Below are 19,937 nucleotides of genomic sequence, written 5' to 3' on the forward strand. Positions count from 1 at the left end.
TTTGGCTAGTTTGATTTGAATAGTTTATAGAATTAAATATGACCTAATAAATAAATTTAATTTGTATATTAAGTTGAATAACCTGGATCATAATTTTAGTGTCCCCATATAACTCCATACTGAGCAACTACAGACCAATCTCAAATCTCCCCTTCATAGGCAAGATCATTGACAAAAGTTGTTTTTAATCAGCTGAACAAATTCTTGAGCTCAAACGGATACTTTGTACCCCGGCATCCTGGCCAAATATGTCCATTGCCCCCTGTCCATCATGGCCTCCATATGCTGATTGGCTTCATCACTCTATCTCCTATCCACCATAAGCTGGTGTGTGGTGGGCGTTCTGGCACAATATGGTGGCCGTTGCATCATCCAGGTGGATGCTGCACATTGGTGATGGTTTGAGGAGATTCCCCCCTTCAATATAAAGTGCTTTGAGTGCCTTGAAAATATATAAACGTTTGTTGACTAGTCAATGAGTAGCGCTAAATTGTGGTGTTCAGGTTATTAACGCTTGCTTCTTCACAAACTATTAAAGTTTAGACTTCTCTCAAATCAGAGCTTGTTCTACAGATCAGTATGTTTCTTCTTCCATCTGTAATAACTGCATGTACTTCTAATAATAACCTGTGCAGAAGGAAGAGTATGTAAAGAGTTTCTCTTCGGATGGGAAAACACAGCACGGTTCCTCAGAGAAAAAGCAAAAGATGCATCCCAGGATTCTCATAACAGATGTGAACTGAGGAAACCATCCATATCACAGCTTTAGACACATGGCCACAACCTTGATCTATTTATATATGTGCATTAACCTCAGGCCTGTACAAGCAAATGCTGTGCGGAAGACGTTTCCAGAGCTTATAAGGCCTGCTGGTCACTTGGGGAAAAGATTCTTACTTCTGCCAAAAACAGATTTGGTGTTCTACAGGAAAACACAAGAAACGTTGCTCCCTGTGGCTGCTATAAATAAAGGCATCTTTATTTAACTCCTTTAAACACCTGCAACCACATAAAAGTCTAGTGCTAGGAATGCAAGTGTAAAGAGAAAAGACAATGAAACTGACAAAAACAGCAACAAAACCAATCAACAATTAAAGCTGCAAGCAGTGATGAAAGGGCCCACATACCTATGCCTCTGACACCCAGTGGCTTTAGGAAAACAGAGCATGGTGGGCAATATGCAGTTAAGTGTATAACGTGGCAACGGCTGACAAATATTAGACCAAATATGATGCTGATCTGATTAAAACTCTAGGAGGAGTTTGTTAACTCTTTTCCCGGCAGCGTTTTTTTTAAAAAGCCAGCCACCGCTAGGGTTTTTTGACCATTTTCACAAAAAATATGTATAGCTCATAGAATATTTAGAAATATATGTTTTATGAATATCTGGGCATGCAATCTATCAAAATATTGTGTTCTTTTAAACAGATAACCCTATTTTTATCAACTCTTGAATATTGGAAAGGTTCATTAAAGCTACACTGTGTAACTTTTTTTAGTTTATTCTTAGCTAAAAATACTGAATTCTTTCAAAAATATATGTGCACATTAATGTATATTTACTTCTTTCAAGTAATAAAGTATTCTCGTAAGTTTAAAATATGACTTTGAAAATACATACGGGTGAGGGGATCGAATGCCGGTCGCCATGTTGCCCCTCCATCTTAAAAGTACATTAGCCAAAGTGGGACACATACCCGTAAATTCAAGCTTCGTTTTTCGCGTTTTAACACTTGATAGCACTCATGGACGAGGTCGAACTGGAAGACATGTTAATCTTGGACAAAATCGGCGTTAATCGGAAATCGGAATTGAGAGGAACAGAAACTAATATTCACTGGATTGTCATATAACTTTACACCGCTGGATGGGGGAAAATATCACACACTGTAATTTTCAAATGCACATTTTTGTGAAATACCTCATCCAAATGGAATTTTGAGTGATGATCACGCACAGATGGAGGAGATCGAGTCCATCAACACCCCTAATGTTCCTGGGTCAACATTTCTTTCAGTAACATTAGATAGTTTTGATTATAGTTTGCGATCACTTGTGTCTTCCTCACGTGTGCTTTGATCAGGAGATTCTGTACTCATTCAGAAGATCCGGCATAGCGCCCCCTAGAATCTGACAGTGAAAATAAGCAAACCCGGAAAATTCTGTGTTTGGTGGTGAAACATTTTCTAACAAATGACAGAAAAATCAGTGTTTGGCAGGAAAATAGTTAAAGCAAGTCTACATTTCTCACTTTCAGTTGGTTTTCAGATTTTGTTCACAGTGACTTTTTTTGTAAGTACTGGGATGTTACATGTGTCTACCGAATTTCATGTTTGTATGTGAAACACCAAATGAATGGCACTTTGTAGTTGGCGCTACTGAGCCATTTTTGCCAAGCCTTATTCTGAAACCCATATCAGAGGTAAATGTCCACCCCTTCTGATGCTTCTGAGTTTGGCCTGAAAAATGTGATTCATTTTGGAGAAATAAAAACAGCCCAGACCAACCATTATTAGCACAGCAAGATTTTTCCCAATCGTAGTGTTAGAAAGACCACTATCATCATCTGCCTCACAACTCTTTTACAAAATGGAAAATCATATCGGTCATGTTGGTTTGTTTAAAGCTGCCAGTTCTGTCAACAGACTCTTGCAATGAAAAAAGCAACAGCCATGCACAGAACACTTCCTTCTTTGATAGGACTTATTAATAAAAATGCTTGAGCTGCAAAAGTGCTGCAACTGAACACCAGAAGCACGCAGACGCTCCCCCACAGCTGCTCCGACATTAAAGACCCGTCCTTATGCCGTATAAGGAACGCCTGATCCGAGCGGCTTAAACAACACAAGACACCTTGAGATTTCTTCACCATTACGCTACCGTCACCCAGACGAGCACTGAACTGCACGTTTACTTATGATTATATCTTGATATTCATCAGGCTGTTGGGGTATAAACCATCTGAACAGCTTTAGGCATCTTATAATGTTATAAAGAAATAAAACACATTATAGAGAACATTCAAGGCAAAGGCTATATATTTAGATTGCCCTCACTGGCATGCCTTCTTGTGCCACAAACCATTTTAGTCGGAACAACTTGTTTAATATGACTTATTTATAAATATGCTCAACTTGCAGAAGCCTTGAAACCGTATACCAGGGCCATCTGACAGCTCCTCCACGGCATTGGTGAAGTGCCGGTGGGATTAACTGACACCGTGAAGGAGCTCTGAAATCATTAACCAAATGCCAAGGATATTCACTCTTGCCAAAGCAATTCTATGAATTGTGTCATGACCTTGGATTCTCATCTGTCTGGACAGTGTGTAGGTTTTATTGGGATGGCTGCACCATGCTGGTCTTAAAGATTTAGTCAATTATTGCCCTTTAGACAAGTGGAATTTACTTTTTTCTTTGTACCTGATTCAATGTTATTGATTCCTGAGCTTTTTAACCTCCTTATTCCTCCTATCCATCGCACACACAAAAATCAGTCTGTCCTGTTTATGTCATCAACTACATACTTTTACTTCTACAGCAATTTTATGCATTATGTTTGTGTATCCTTGGTAAAATATACACAACTTCACATCAGTGGTCAAACACTTTTTTTGTTGTACATATCAAGAGCTAGGGGGAAAAAACAAAGACATTTCAAGGACATCTCTTATCAACCAGCCTATAGGGTGTGTAACCGTATCTTAGGATAAAAATAACAACATTTTAACACAATCATATATAGGCATTAAAACCCAGCCCATTATAACCAAATACAGTGCGGTGGCTCTTCGGGACAACATCTTATTTATAAAAGGAGAAGTCTTGGACTCCCCAAAGACTGCCAACCATTGTGAAGGTAAGTGAGCCTAGACTCTGCAGTGCCACAACTATTATTAATTGGTCAATTAATTAATATTTATTTTAATTGCTGTTACATCTGACTAACATTAAAAAATGATCTAACAGAATCCAGAATCCAGCAGTAACCTGCACATTTCTGACCTTGTAAACAACAAAGTAAGAAGCTTGGATGGACACTTAATAATATACTTCCTCATTAATGACATTACTATGTGCATGCACAAGAATAATTCATACTAGAACAAATTGTGTGACATATCAAGAAAAGATTGAAACCTAAAATGATTTAACAGAAAAGTCCAACCATGGGAGATGGTGAAATGGAGTGCTTCGGCCCGGCGGCCATTTACCTCCGGAAGCCGGAAAGAGAGAGAATAGAGGCTCAGAACACCCCCTTTGAGGCCAAATCGGCTTTCTTTGTGACAGATGCAGACGAGATGTACCTGAAGGGTACTCTTGTTAGTAAAGAGGGTGGAAAAGCTACTGTCAAAACTCACAGTGGGAAAGTAAGCATCATGGATAACAATATTTCATGTTACTGTGTTTAAGTCTGCAGAGGTTAAAGGTCTTCAGTTGAATACCATACATGTGCATGAAAGTCTTTCTTGATCACTTATCACTGTTCATTACAGACAGTCACGGTAAAAGAAGATGAAATATTCCCCATGAATCCTCCCAAGTATGACAAAATTGAGGACATGGCCATGATGACCCACCTCAATGAGCCTGCTGTGCTGTATAACCTCAAAGAGCGTTACGCAGCATGGATGATCTACGTAAGTCTCAGCAAACCATATTTATTCCTGGGATGGGGCGGCAGCATTGTTAAACTGGACTATCTATCTCTGTTTCAGACCTACTCTGGTTTGTTCTGCGTCACTGTCAATCCCTACAAGTGGCTCCCAGTCTACGATACAGTCGTTGTGAATGGATACAGAGGCAAAAAGAGGATTGAAGCCCCGCCTCACATCTTCTCCATCTCTGACAACGCCTACCAGTTCATGCTCACTGGTAAGTGGATTCCAGAAGTACCTCAACAAACAAAACAATTAATTAAATGAATAAATAATTATATTTACAATGGAAATAATTCAACACAGAACATATTAAACTGGACAATGACATTCTTCTAGAACTGCTGTGCAGTCTCTCTTCCATCAATTTCTCTTCCATCATAAATATGTAATATGCACTATAAAAATGAAGGTGACTTGACTGATAAATTCATAAATAAGAAAATAAGACTTTAGTTAACACTTTCATCTCTAGTTGACACTCAGATAGATAGTAAATCATACCTGGCTGTGGTTTTTCAGGTGATGCAAATGGGTAGTAAAGTTGAAGAATGCATTAATTTAGTAAGTGCTTCATAATGACCGTTACTTTCTATTGTTGCATAAATGTTACCAAATCTCTTCTATAAGAAGGAATCCAAATGATATGTTATGGTTAGCATTTAGCCAATTAATATATTAATGCAATAACAACAAAAAATAATAAATTAACTAAACATACTTTATAACACTTTATTTCTTCAAGTTAATATAAAGTACTACCTATATTTGGAAACCCTGTTAACATTTCGATTTATTTTCAGATCGTGAGAACCAGTCTGTCCTGATTACGTAAGTAAATATTCTTCTTCTGAAATAACCTGAAGCTTTTTGATTATAGTGTAAATCCACAGGCGATTTATGACTAAATTAACTATTATAAATCATCCAGTGGAGAATCTGGTGCAGGAAAGACTGTGAACACTAAACGTGTCATTCAATACTTCGCAACCGTTGGTGCAATGTCTGGATCAAAGAAGGCAGAACCTGTCCCTGGAAAAATGCAGGTTAGGAATTCTCTTCAAGACAATGTTGTTGATTGCAGTTTTTGTGTTTTCCCTAATGACTATCTTTTGTCCAACAATTACATGTAGGGGTCGCTAGAGGATCAAATCATTGCAGCCAACCCTCTGCTGGAGGCTTATGGAAATGCCAAGACTGTGAGAAATGACAACTCCTCTCGTTTTGTAAGTTGAACTAATGAATCATTATAACTTTACACAACTTAGGTCATACCATCAAAGCTACCAAAGATTTGACCTTTTGTAAATTATTATTTTTTTTAAATCAGGGTAAATTCATCAGGATTCATTTTGGAACCACTGGAAAACTGGCCTCAGCCGATATTGAAACTTGTGAGTAACATTGTTTAAAGCTACAATTTAATTGTTTAATATGGAGGCAAAATGTGGATTTTGTGGGGTTTTGTTTGTAAGATCTGCTGGAAAAGTCAAGAGTAACATTCCAGCTGTCTGCTGAGAGGAGCTACCACATCTTCTACCAGCTCATGACCGGACACAAGCCGGAGCTGCTGGGTGAGAAATCGACAATATTGTGCATTTCATTTATTACCATATTTGAGAACGCTGTTACCATACTGCACATCAACTCTTTACAGAGGCCCTGCTCATCACCACCAACCCTTACGACTATCCAATGATCAGCCAGGGTGAAATCACTGTCAAGAGTATCAATGATGTGGAGGAGTTCATTGCCACAGATGTGTGTGGACAGCTACAGTATTAGTAGTAGCAGTAACTGAAGATTGCAGGACATATGAGAACATGAAATACCCTTCTCTATGACTCAAATAATGTGTGATTACCTTGGTCATTGTATTACAGACTGCCATTGACATTCTGGGCTTCACTGCTGATGAGAAAATCAGCATCTATAAGCTGACAGGATCTGTGATGCATCATGGGAGTATGAAGTTCAAACAGAAGCAGAGAGAGGAGCAGGCCGAGCCTGATGGCACCGAGGGTAAGACTACTAGCACATGCTATTAACAGTCAAAACATTCACTTCATTAGAGACAATAATGCATAAAACTGTTCCTCCTTAGTGGCCGATAAAATCGCCTACCTCATGGGCCTCAACTCCGCCGACATGCTGAAAGCTCTGTGTTACCCCAGAGTGAAGGTCGGAAATGAGATGGTGACCAAAGGCCAGACAGTGCCACAGGTGATTACTAATCTCATCGAATAAAGTTAGAAATATCTTGTAGACATTTATAGTTGTCTTGAGAAGTAAAAGTCTAATGATACAATCTACACTGACCTTTGAATTTCTCAGGTGAACAACGCCGTCTCTGCGCTCTGCAAGTCTGTCTATGAGAAAATGTTCTTGTGGATGGTCATCCGTATCAATGAGATGTTGGACACAAAGCAGCCTAGGCAGTTCTTCATTGGTGTGCTGGACATCGCTGGATTTGAGATCTTTGATGTGAGTGTCAGCTATCAAAGTCTCTATAACAATCAGGATATAAAGCATAATAGAAATAGTAAGAACTTGCCACTGTTTAAATATCAGTTCAACAGCTTGGAGCAGCTTTGCATCAACTTCACAAATGAGAAACTGCAACAGTTCTTCAACCACCACATGTTTGTTCTGGAGCAAGAGGAGTACAAGAAAGAAGGCATTGACTGGGAATTCATTGACTTTGGTATGGACTTGGCTGCCTGCATTGAGCTCATTGAGAAGGTAAGAGACATTCAGCAAATTAAAATGATTATTCATATTGTGCATGTTCTTGAGCCTGAATATTTCTTCATCAGCCAATGGGCATCTTCTCCATCCTTGAAGAGGAGTGCATGTTCCCCAAGGCTACAGACACAAGCTTCAAAAACAAGCTGCATGATCAGCATCTGGGCAAATGTCCAGCTTTCCAGAAGCCCAAGCCTGCCAAAGGTAAGGCTGAGGCCCACTTCTCTCTGGTGCACTACGCCGGCACTGTGGACTACAACATTAATGGCTGGTTGGACAAGAACAAGGATCCACTGAACGACTCTGTTGTGCAACTCTACCAAAAGTCATCGCTCAAAGTGCTGGCCTTCCTGTATGCCAGTCATGGAGGTGCTGAAGGTACGATCACCCAAATTTCTTGAATTTTAGATATGAAAAACTGAAGACTGAAATATCTCTTATTCTTAACATTTCATAATGTGATACCACTTTTATGAACATCTATCCAAAATAGAACATTTTACTAAAAAGTTTTTTCATATTATATCAGTAACAACACTTGTCTTGACATAAACAGCTGAGGGAGGCGGTGGAAAGAAGGGAGGCAAGAAGAAGGGTGGTTCCTTCCAGACTGTCTCTGCACTTTTTAGGGTAAACACATTATTTATTTTAATGAAGGAGGTGAAACTTTTCTGTAATAAAGATTAGACTAATGATACACATTTCCACAGGAGAACTTGGGTAAGCTGATGACTAACCTGAGGAGCACTCACCCTCACTTTGTGCGCTGCTTGATTCCTAATGAGTCCAAGACTCCAGGTAAACTTAATCCCAGAAGACTCAAAAGTTTAGAACATATCTCTGGAACCTAAAGAACATTTTCATTGCAGGTCTAATGGAGAACTTCCTGGTTATCCACCAGCTCAGGTGTAATGGTGTGCTGGAGGGCATCAGAATCTGCAGGAAGGGTTTCCCCAGCAGAATCCTCTATGGTGACTTCAAGCAGAGGTAAAGACACCTTTGGAGCCACTGAATTAGAGATGATGCACCACCTAATCTTTACCATTTTATAAATATTTTTTTCTCAAAAACATAGATATAAAGTATTAAATGCTAGCGTCATCCCTGAGGGACAGTTCATTGACAACAAAAAGGCTTCAGAAAAACTCTTGGGCTCTATTGATGTTGACCACACACAATACAAGTTTGGACACACCAAGGTGAGATGCACAACACATGTCTTATGGTTACATCTACACTGAAGGGGAGAGACTACTCTGCTTTCATACCACTAATATATGTTGTTGTAGGTGTTCTTCAAAGCTGGTCTCTTGGGTACTCTTGAGGAGATGAGAGATGAGAAACTAGCATCCCTGGTTACCATGACTCAGGCTTTGTGCCGTGGATTTCTCATGAGGAAAGAGTTTGTCAAAATGATGGAGAGGAGGTATAAACGAACTTACAAAACTGTTTGGAATTTAACTGTTTCTTATGAAAGACTGATAATTTACTGATTGCAATTTACACAGAGAAGCAATTTATTCCATCCAATACAACATCCGCTCATTCATGAACGTGAAACACTGGCCATGGATGAAGCTCTACTTCAAGATCAAGCCTCTTCTAAAGAGTGCAGAGACTGAAAAGGAAATGGCAGCCATGAAGGAGAACTATGAGAAAATGAAGGAGGATCTAGCAAAGGCATTAGCTAAAAAGAAAGAGCTTGAGGAGAAAATGGTATCAATTATTCAGGAGAAAAACGACCTTCAACTGCAAGTAGCATCTGTGAGTATTTCAGCTCTTATTGATCCTAATATGGCTACTACAGCTATAAACATAAGCCATTAAACTAAATCCATTTTCATGAACAGGAAAGTGAAAACCTCTCTGATGCTGAGGAGAGATGTGAAGGTCTCATCAAAAGCAAGATCCAGCTCGAGGCAAAGCTCAAAGAGACAAGCGAGAGACTGGAGGATGAGGAGGAAATCAATGCTGAACTGACTGCCAAGAAGAGGAAACTGGAGGATGAATGCTCTGAACTGAAGAAAGACATTGATGACCTGGAGCTCACCTTGGCCAAAGTGGAGAAGGAGAAACATGCAACAGAAAATAAGGTCAATAATCTTTTCACATGTTCTTCACACTGCTGATTGTTCAGGATCTTGAGAATGAAACCAGTGAACAATGTTTCCATTTAGGTTAAAAACCTGACAGAGGAGATGGCCTCACAGGATGAGAGCATTGCCAAGCTGACCAAAGAGAAGAAAGCCCTCCAAGAGGCACACCAGCAGACTCTTGATGACCTTCAGGCAGAGGAAGACAAAGTCAACACTCTGACTAAATCTAAGACAAAGCTTGAGCAGCAAGTGGATGATGTAAGATGTTTGGCATGACAATAAAAGCATAAATTAATTGTGTCTCTATACCAGACTTAAATGCTCTGTTTTCTGTAACAATAGCTTGAGGGCTCACTGGAGCAAGAGAAGAAGCTCCGTATGGACCTTGAGAGAGCCAAGAGGAAGCTTGAGGGTGACCTGAAACTGGCCCAGGAGTCCATAATGGACCTGGAGAATGACAAACAGCAATCAGATGAGAAGATCAAAAAGTGGGTGGACATCAGTCTTTATATAATTACGCTTTTTTTTGTAATTGTGTAAATGTGAGTATTCTAGACATTTTAAACTACTTTCAAAACAGGAAAGACTTCGAGATTAGTCAGCTTCTCAGCAAGATTGAGGATGAACAGTCTTTGGGAGCACAGCTTCAGAAGAAGATCAAAGAACTTCAGGTAACACTAACCCTAATCTTTTCTTTGTATTATATGAAGTAGTTGCACAGTTGGGAAAATCAAGGTAACCAGTATCACTGTGTAATTATTTTCTTTATATATATAGGCCCGTATTGAGGAGCTGGAAGAGGAAATCGAGGCTGAGCGAGCTGCTCGTGCTAAAGTGGAGAAGCAGAGAGCGGATCTCTCCAGGGAACTTGAGGAGATCAGTGAGAGGCTTGAGGAAGCTGGTGGTGCCACTGCTGCCCAGATTGAGATGAACAAGAAGCGTGAAGCCGAATTCCAGAAGTTGCGTCGTGATCTGGAAGAGTCCACCTTGCAGCATGAAGCTACAGCCGCAGCTCTGCGAAAGAAGCAGGCAGATAGTGTTGCTGAGCTCGGAGAACAGATTGACAACCTCCAGCGAGTCAAGCAGAAGCTGGAGAAGGAGAAGAGTGAATACAAGATGGAGATTGATGACTTGACGAGCAACATGGAGGCTGTGGCCAAAGCAAAGGTAAAATATTGGGAAAACTTAAAGTAAAGGTTTAGTTTTAGTTTTACCAAACTACTTTAACTTTACCAGCTTGTAAAATAAATAATTGCAAAAAGAACATAGAACAAAAAGCTCAAACATTTTTTTTTTTTTTTAAATTTTGAATTAACAGGCAAACCTAGAAAAGATGTGCCGGACATTAGAAGACCAAGCAAGTGAGCTAAAAACAAAAAATGATGAGTTTTTACGCCAACTTAATGATTTAAATGCACAGAAGGCAAGGCTGCAAACTGAAAATGGTAAGTAAATAAACTGAATATACTACACACAGTAAATATACCACAAACACAATTATATAACTGCAAAAACCTGCAATGCAGAAACACAATATTGACATTATACAGCTCTTGTACACACTTTCATAAATTATGCATTGTCTCATACTAGGGGAATTTGGGCGTCAATTGGAAGAGAAAGAAGCTCTTGTTTCTCAATTGACAAGAGGCAAACAAGCTTACACTCAGCAGATTGAGGAACTCAAAAGACATATTGAAGAAGAGGTTAAGGTGTGTACCTGCAAAAATGCTAGAATTGTCTGTTACTACATATGAACATAGCTGTGTACAATAAAAGAAAACCTTTTGACTTCAAGGCTAAGAACGCTCTGGCCCATGCGGTTCAGTCTGCCCGCCATGACTGTGATTTGCTCAGAGAGCAGTATGAGGAAGAGCAGGAGGCCAAAGCTGAACTCCAGCGTGGAATGTCTAAGGCCAACAGTGAAGTGGCTCAGTGGAGAACCAAATATGAGACTGATGCCATCCAGCGCACTGAGGAGCTCGAGGAATCCAAGTAAATACATCAATACATTCCATATATTTAACATTAAAAATATTAGCAAGATTTCGTAATTTCATTTCATTTTCCTCAGGAAAAAGCTGGCCCAGCGTCTGCAGGATGCTGAAGAATCCATTGAGGCGGTGAACTCAAAGTGTGCCTCTCTGGAAAAGACCAAACAGAGACTGCAGGGTGAAGTAGAGGATCTCATGATTGATGTGGAGAGGGCAAATGCATTGGCAGCCAACCTTGACAAGAAGCAGAGAAACTTTGACAAGGTGAGAAAGACATGGATAGCCTCTAAACCTAAAACTTGAATTATGGACTTTACCAATTAACAATGACTACATTTCTTTCATTATCAGGTGCTAGCAGAGTGGAAACAGAAGTATGAGGAAAGTCAGGCTGAACTAGAAGGCGCTCAGAAAGAAGCTCGTTCTCTCAGCACTGAGCTTTTCAAAATGAAGAACTCCTATGAGGAAGCTCTTGACCACCTCGAGACCCTGAAGAGGGAGAACAAGAATCTGCAACGTAATGCAACTTTTATTTGTAAACAAAAAATAGATGTAATAGAACAGAAAATCTTACACTTATGATTTTTAAACCCTTTTAGAGGAGATTTCTGATCTCACTGAGCAGCTTGGAGAGACTGGAAAGAGCATTCATGAGTTAGAGAAAGCCAAGAAGACAGTGGAGTCTGAGAAATCAGAGATACAGACGGCACTGGAAGAAGCTGAGGTGACATGTTTTGCTTACAATACTAACATTATGATACCATTGCTTTGCATAATATTAAAGCAATGATTGTCTAAACTTTTAAAATAAAAACATAATTTCTGCTAAGAAATCATCATAAATGTGTTTGTGATATTTCTAAAAAGTACATTTTTGTCTTTTGCCCTTGTAGGGAACCCTGGAGCATGAAGAGTCCAAGATTCTTCGTGTGCAGCTGGAGCTGAACCAGGTGAAGAGTGAGATTGACAGGAAGCTTTCTGAGAAGGATGAGGAGATGGAACAGATCAAGAGGAACAGCCAAAGAGTAATCGACTCCATGCAAAGCACTCTGGACTCTGAGGTCAGGAGCAGAAATGATGCCCTGAGAGTCAAAAAGAAGATGGAGGGAGATCTGAATGAGATGGAGATCCAGCTGAGTCATGCCAACCGCCAGGCTGCCGAGGCACAGAAACAGCTCAGGAACGTCCAAGGCCAACTCAAGGTATCTTTCTGTTGAACATGGAATTGCAATAAATATTGAATGTTGGACTAAATGAATATGACACATGAATTAACCAAATGAAGAGAGCTAACAAAGAAAGAATGTTGCCACAGGATGCCCAACTGCACCTTGATGACGCTCTCAGAGGACAGGAGGACATGAAGGAGCAGGTGGCCATGGTGGAGCGCAGGAATAACCTGATGCAAGCAGAGATTGAGGAGCTGAGAGCTGCACTGGAGCAAACAGAGAGAGGCCGCAAAGTGGCAGAGCAAGAGCTGGTGGATGCCAGCGAGCGTGTGGGACTGCTACACTCACAAGTACAAAAAAATGACTACATACTTCTAACAAATTCAGGACACACAATAAACTTTTATATAAATGTACACCAAACGAAATGCTTACATCCCACAGAATACAAGTCTTATTAACACCAAGAAGAAGCTTGAGGCTGATCTGGTCCAAGTTCAAGGTGAGGTGGAAGATTCAGTCCAGGAGGCCAGAAATGCAGAGGAGAAGGCCAAGAAGGCCATCACTGATGTGAGTGCTGACATTCTGCTTCTATACTCTAAATTAACCCATAGGGATCTGAGGCAGTTTTGGGGTCCTTTAGAAGTTGACAATATACATTTTTCAGCTGTTTATAAAAATATTAATGGCAAAATTGTTCTTTATTCAGCATGAACTGGGCTACTATAATATGTGAGCATATCATTTTTGAGAGAATAATGTTTATGCATGGTTTATAAAAAAAAAGCCACAAAACACAGCAAGTATGTCCACCAGACTTTTACACCAGACTAATGGATGTTGTTGCCTGGAGTTTTTGCTTCTAGATTATGTAAAAATCTTTGTGCCTGCTCATTCACATAAAACAATATATTTGTTTTGTATATATGTTTACAAAGGCAATATGCATGGGGTGTGAATGATCATTAATAATGCTGTTTCCCACCTGACAAAGAACCACATAATGAGCTGCATAATAAATGAGCCTTTAAGTCAGATATGTTAGAAGGAACTATAAGAATGAATATTAGGACAAAACAGGTTAAAATGAATATATTTTTGAAGTTCATTTAGAACATACACTGAAAAAAATATAAACGCAACACTTGTTTTTGCCCCATTATTCATGAGCTGAACTTAAAGATTTAAGACTTTTTCTGTGTACACAAAAGGCCTATTTCTCTCAAATACTGTTCACAAATCTGTTTTAGTGAGCACTTCTCCTTTGCTGAGATAATCCATCCACATCACAGGTGTAGCATATCAAAATGCTGATTAAATTATTGTACAGGTGTGCCTTAGGCTGTCCACAATAAAAGGCCACTCAAATTTGATTTGACTCTGTAATTTTTATCTCTGAAATAAAAAAACACATATGTGAGGATACTGATAACAGGATCATAGCAACTATTGTATTAACCTTAATATAATGTCTGCTCTTAACAGACAACCTGATTTTTGTTATCTCGTGCATGCATTTCTTTCTATATATACTTTGAAATATAACTGATTTAAACAGAATTTTCTTCATCATTACTCAAATGTATTATCATTTGTTATCCGATTTATGCTGGAAACGTATTTTTTATAACCTGTGATACTTTTTCCAGATTCTAGGATGAATAAATGAAGCAATGGCTAATGAAAATTCTGCTTTGCATCATAGAAATAAAATATTTTACAGTAGCCTATATTAAAATAGAAAACCAATTGTTTTAAATTAAAATTTTCTGTATTTCTGATCAAATAAATACATGATTGATGAGCATAAGATACTTCTTTCAAAAAATATGAATTCAAATAATAACATGTCCAAACTTTTGACTAGTACTGTATTTATAGCATCTGAGCAGAAATTTACAAACAAACCTTTTTATTGATGTGACACTCTGCTCTTTCACAGTAATCTTCATAATCTGTCCAAAACAGGACAAAAACATCTTGTCTTGTCTTTAGTCTATGACATTGTATGGGTATTTGTTATATTATAGAGCCTATTAATGTTGATCTGTGGCCACATTGGCGAATAATGAGGCGCTCTCGAACGACTGAGATCTCTTGTTTCAAACAGATTACATAAACAGAGACTATTTGTTTTTGATATTATAAATCAATATTTTGATTTAGATTGTTTAAAACCTGACATTTCAATGTGTTTTAGACAGTATAGCTCATGTTTGTGTGACAAGTATTCACTAAGTTACAGTTCATTTTCGAAGAGAATCAGAAAAGACTTAATTGAAAGAGAGGCAGCAGATCATGCATGATGTTTGCTATCTTTATCTTGCAAAAAGCTGTCTTGAAGGTCTTTTACGCTGGCCTCGAGCCTTGATGTTGCAACAAAGGGAACCTTCATGGAAGTTATTTCTCTAGTGGTTAGATCATTTAAATTGGCTTTATTTTAATTTCAGGCTGCCATGATGGCTGAGGAGCTGAAGAAAGAGCAAGACACCAGTGCTCATCTGGAGAGGATGAAGAAGAACCTGGAGGTGACTGTCAAGGACCTGCAGCACCGTCTGGATGAGGCTGAAAGTCTGGCCATGAAGGGTGGAAAGAAGCAGCTCCAGAAACTGGAGTCCAGGGTAAATTTGAGTGTTCAGGAGCTTAACAAAGCACATTCTTAGGTGTACTGGTCATACCAGAGATTTGACAGGCAAAACTATTAATCTCTACTGAAGGTGCGCGAGTTAGAGTCTGAAGTTGAAGCCGAGCAGAGACGTGGTGCAGACGCTGTGAAAGGAGTGCGCAAATACGAGAGGAGAGTGAAGGAGCTCACCTATCAGGTAAAACTACCCAGGAATTAGAAATGTTCCACCTTTTACAACATACAGTTTAACTAAGACCATGGCCATTATTTACACCCAAAGACTGAGGAAGACAAGAAGAACGTTACCCGACTGCAGGATCTGGTAGACAAGCTGCAGCTGAAAGTGAAGGCCTACAAGCGCCAGGCTGAAGAAGCTGTAAGTCTAATATCAAATGTCTTGAGCATGAAGTTTTAGTATTGACAAAAACCATTAGCACCATGAAAGCACTGCTATGAATTGGGTTGGATATCTTGTGTAATCATAAACAGGAAGAGCAGGCCAACACTCACCTGTCCAGGTACAGGAAGGTGCAGCATGAGATGGAGGAGGCTCAGGAGCGTGCTGACATCGCAGAGTCCCAGGTCAACAAGCTGAGGGCCAAGAGCCGTGATGTCGGGAAGGTATCAAACACCCAGCTGTAAAAGCATTGATGATATACAGCTGCTTTCTGTAAAACTCATTTATACATTATTAAATATTTTTATTTTTATTGTATTGTGCAGAGTAAGGATGAAGAATAAAGAAGACACAACACAACACAACACAACCACGATAACTTTGAGTTTTCCTGTGTCCAATAAAAATAAATCATCTGCCTATTTTGTCCTCGTTTTATGTTGTCAACCATATCAAACTACTAATAAACATTTATTAATTCAATAGACACCTAGCAGATTTTAGCAGAGACTTATGAATGGAAAACATCACAAGTTTTTTAAAGGATCCAAAAGTATTTAAAGTACTATGTCAATTTTCAAGAATAAGATAGATTAGTACACAAACTAGAGTAGAAATTAAATGCAGAGTTTAAAAAAGAGAAAGCAAGAATTTTGCATTGTAAGTGTCTGCACTTATGGTTGTGGGTTAGTGTTTCCAGGAGAGACATGTCTTTAAACAAATTACTTGACCCCTCCCTCCACCATTGTTCCCTTAAATTGACAACAAAATGTGTCCAATTAATGTTGAGATCCCGCAATGGTGTTGTAACACCTATCCTTTTTATTTTAGTTTAAGTATTACATGTACTGAGGGACCACACAGAATAATTTTGCTCATGAGTCAGATGTATTAAGTATAATGGCATAAATACAGAGATTTAACATGATACACATCCCAATTGGTAAATAGAGAACAACAAACAGTCCAGCACCCCAACCCACAGTCTTTCTTTTAGGACCAGTTAGGACCATAAGCTTTACTCAGTCTTTGTGCAGTTTATAATTTGAGAAGATATTACTTCAAAGGTCAGGATGATTCCACCACTAAGTTCATCTGGAAGAGAAGGCCTCATTGTCTGAAACATAGCTTTGGTCTACTGCCAGGTAACAGTCAAACAGTAGTTGAAATCAATTCTCTCCATTCCATCTTCTCAGTTGTATAATCCCCCAAGTACTCCATAACTGCCCAGAACACAAACCCTCTGTAGAAACATTCAAACAAACAAACCAACAACCCATAACTATATACTACAAACCATAATTAGCAAAGAAAAATAAAAATAAATAATTACTTACAGATGAGCTTAGAACTATAAAGTTACTCAACCAGGGCAAAAGCCATGAGGTAAGCATCTCCGTGAAGGTAGAGGATCAACTTCCTACTCTTTTCTCCTTCTCCTATCCCTTAAATAGGTAGGCCCTAGCATGTTTCCAACCAGAGCGCCCCCTAATGCTCAGGCGAATATTAGCACTGCTTTACTGAGAAGCTATTAGTAACAGAAAAACTGTTACATACCCCTCCCCTTAAAGAATATGTTTAAGCAGTTCCATAAAACTTTTTCATCTTTTCCACATGAAAAGTTTCAATTCGTTTTGTATCATTCAACATTACTACTTGGTAATTAAAATTGTTCAACTTTTTAAGAACTTTAGCTGGCCCTTGCCATTTCGGCGCCAGTTTTGCCATATAGGAGTCCGAGGCTCGAGACAGAGGGTGAGTACGTATCCATACCAAGTCTCCTTCTTTGAATGACTCACGTTTCCTTCTTCGGTTATAGTACCTTGCTTGTCGTTCTTGAGCTTGACTAGTCTTCTCTTTTACTCGTTCAAAGAGTTCTTTCTGCCTCTCAACATTACCATAGGCCATATGATCAGGACTAGGCGGGTTTCGTAGGAGTCGTTCCATGGGCCCTTTTAATTTTCTACCCAAAGCAATCTCGGCGGGGGCTAGACCTGTACTTTCCTGTCACGCCGTATTTATGGCATACCGGAACTCGGATATCCATCTATCCCATTGTCTGTGATTGTCCTTAACAAAGGAAGATATCATAGCCTTGAGAGTTCGATTGGTTCTTTCAGTAATATTAGTTTGTGGATGGTATGCTGTCGTTAGCTTCTGAATAATCCCCCAGCGCTTACATGCATCATTCAGAAGTTGTGCTGTAAACTGTGGCCCACGGTCTGAGACCAAGTATGTGGGTGTTCCCCATCGAGTGAAGATCTCTTTTATCAAGACATTAACAATGAGATGAGTCTTGGCAGATCTCAGCGGAAATAATTCTACCCATTTACTGCAGTAGTCCACCACCACCATCAAGTATTCATTAGACTGAGAACTCTTTGGGAAGGGACCCATAAGATCAACCCCTAACATGTGGCCTGGCTCCACTACGGGTGTTGACTGCAGGTGACCAGACAGCTTGGATATTCTCGGTTTATAAATCTGGCAAGTCTGACACGCTGTACAAAAACTCCAAACATCCTTGCGTATCTCTGGCCAGTAAACAACATTGAGTAAGCGCCTCAATGTCTTCATCCGCCCCAGATGTCCACTCAAGGGATTGGAATGAGCAAACTGTAAGAACTTCTCCCTTAATACCAATGGTATAATTACCTGCATAGTTTCCCCTTGATGTTGATTGGGCACACAACAAAATAGATAGTCATTTTGAACGACATAATGAATACGCGTTGGGTCTGTTACAGGTAACTTTGCAGCTTCCCACAAAGGCTGAAGTAAGGGATCTTGCTTCTGAGTAATTCCAATTTCATCCCAGCTGACCGGTAAATCCGATCCAGTGGTTGTTGCCTGACATATAGCTATTTTACCTTTGACTTCTTGGAAAGCTATACTCCTAGAGAGTGTGTCTGGTACTACATTACATTGCCCCTTTCGATATCTGACTGTGAAATCAAAGCTTTGTAATCTCAGAGCCCACCTAGTCAATCGAGAAGTTGGTCGGGGGTGATTGAAAACCCACGTCAGGGCAGCATGATCTGTAAATACCTCGAAATGTTTCCCTTCCAGATACTGTTTCCATTTCTCGACTGCCCAAACCACTGCCAAACATTCCTTTTCAGGAGTGGAATAGGACTTCTCAGCTCCATGAAGCAGTTTCGAAGCATATGCTATAACGTGTTCATCTCCATCATGATCCTGAGTCAACACAGCTCCTAGGCCGACATTGCTGGCATCTGTCTGAACTTTAAACATTTTTGTGAAGTCAGGTGGTACCAAAACAGGTGTTTTTTGAAGAGCAATTTTCAGTTTGTCAAAAGACTGTTGACATTCCATGGTCCACTCCCATGCACTGTTCTTGCACTTCAGAGCATGTAATGGTGCAGCAATCTCCGAAAAACGTGGAATAAACCTATGGTACCAACCAGCAAGACCTAAAAAGCGATGTACCTCTTTCAGCGTTGTTGGGACAGGGACATTCTGGACCGCCTCCACTTTGGTAGTTTCAGTGCGCACTCCTTCAGCAGATACCACATGTCCTAAGAAAGTGATGCATCCTTGGAGCAGATTGCACTTCTTCAGGTTCAGACTCAAACCAGCAGCTTCTAACAGGTCAAAGAGCTGTTTAAGGTGTTCAAAATGGTCTTGAATACTCTTTGAATAAATTACAATATCATCTAAATAGACGAAACAGAATTTACCAAGACATTCTCTTAATATGGTATTCATCAGGCGTTGAAAAGTTGCAGCCGAGTTTCTCAGTCCAAAGGGTAGACACACAAATTCTTACTGGGCATTTTTAGTTACAAACGCAGTCTTGGGAATACTTTCCTCATCCATAAGCACCTGCCAGTAGCCGCTTTTGAGATCTAATGTGCTGAAAATTGAAGCACCATACATGGATTCCAGTATGTCTTGGATTTGTGGCATGGGAAAGCCATCTAAAGGTGTCTTGGCATTTAAAGCTCTGTAATCAATACAGAAACGCATAGTACCATCCTTCTTGGGGACAAGCACTATAGGAGCTGCCCATGGAGAAGTTGATGGTCGGATTATCCCTTTTCCCAACATGTTGGTAATTTCCTGATCAATAAACTGTTGTTTGGACACAGAAACAGGGTAGGCCCTTTTGCGAACAGGAATCTCATCTGAGGTGTGAATCTGATGTCGGATCACCGAAGTTTGGCCCAGGGATTCAGTGCAAACCGTAGGCCGATCAAGCATTAAGGCTTCTAGCTGGCATTTCTGAGCTC

General features: G+C 39.7%; 1 pseudogene; it reads left to right on the forward strand.

The window, feature by feature from the left end:
• Positions 1 to 3,986: 3,986 nt before the first annotated feature.
• Positions 3,987 to 19,937, forward strand: part of LOC137040770 (uncharacterized) — a 52,073-nt pseudogene continuing 36,122 nt past the window's right edge.

Source organism: Pseudorasbora parva, chromosome 14 (assembly GCF_024679245.1).
Source record: "Pseudorasbora parva isolate DD20220531a chromosome 14, ASM2467924v1, whole genome shotgun sequence".
NCBI classification, from domain to species: Eukaryota; Metazoa; Chordata; class Actinopteri; order Cypriniformes; family Gobionidae; genus Pseudorasbora; species Pseudorasbora parva.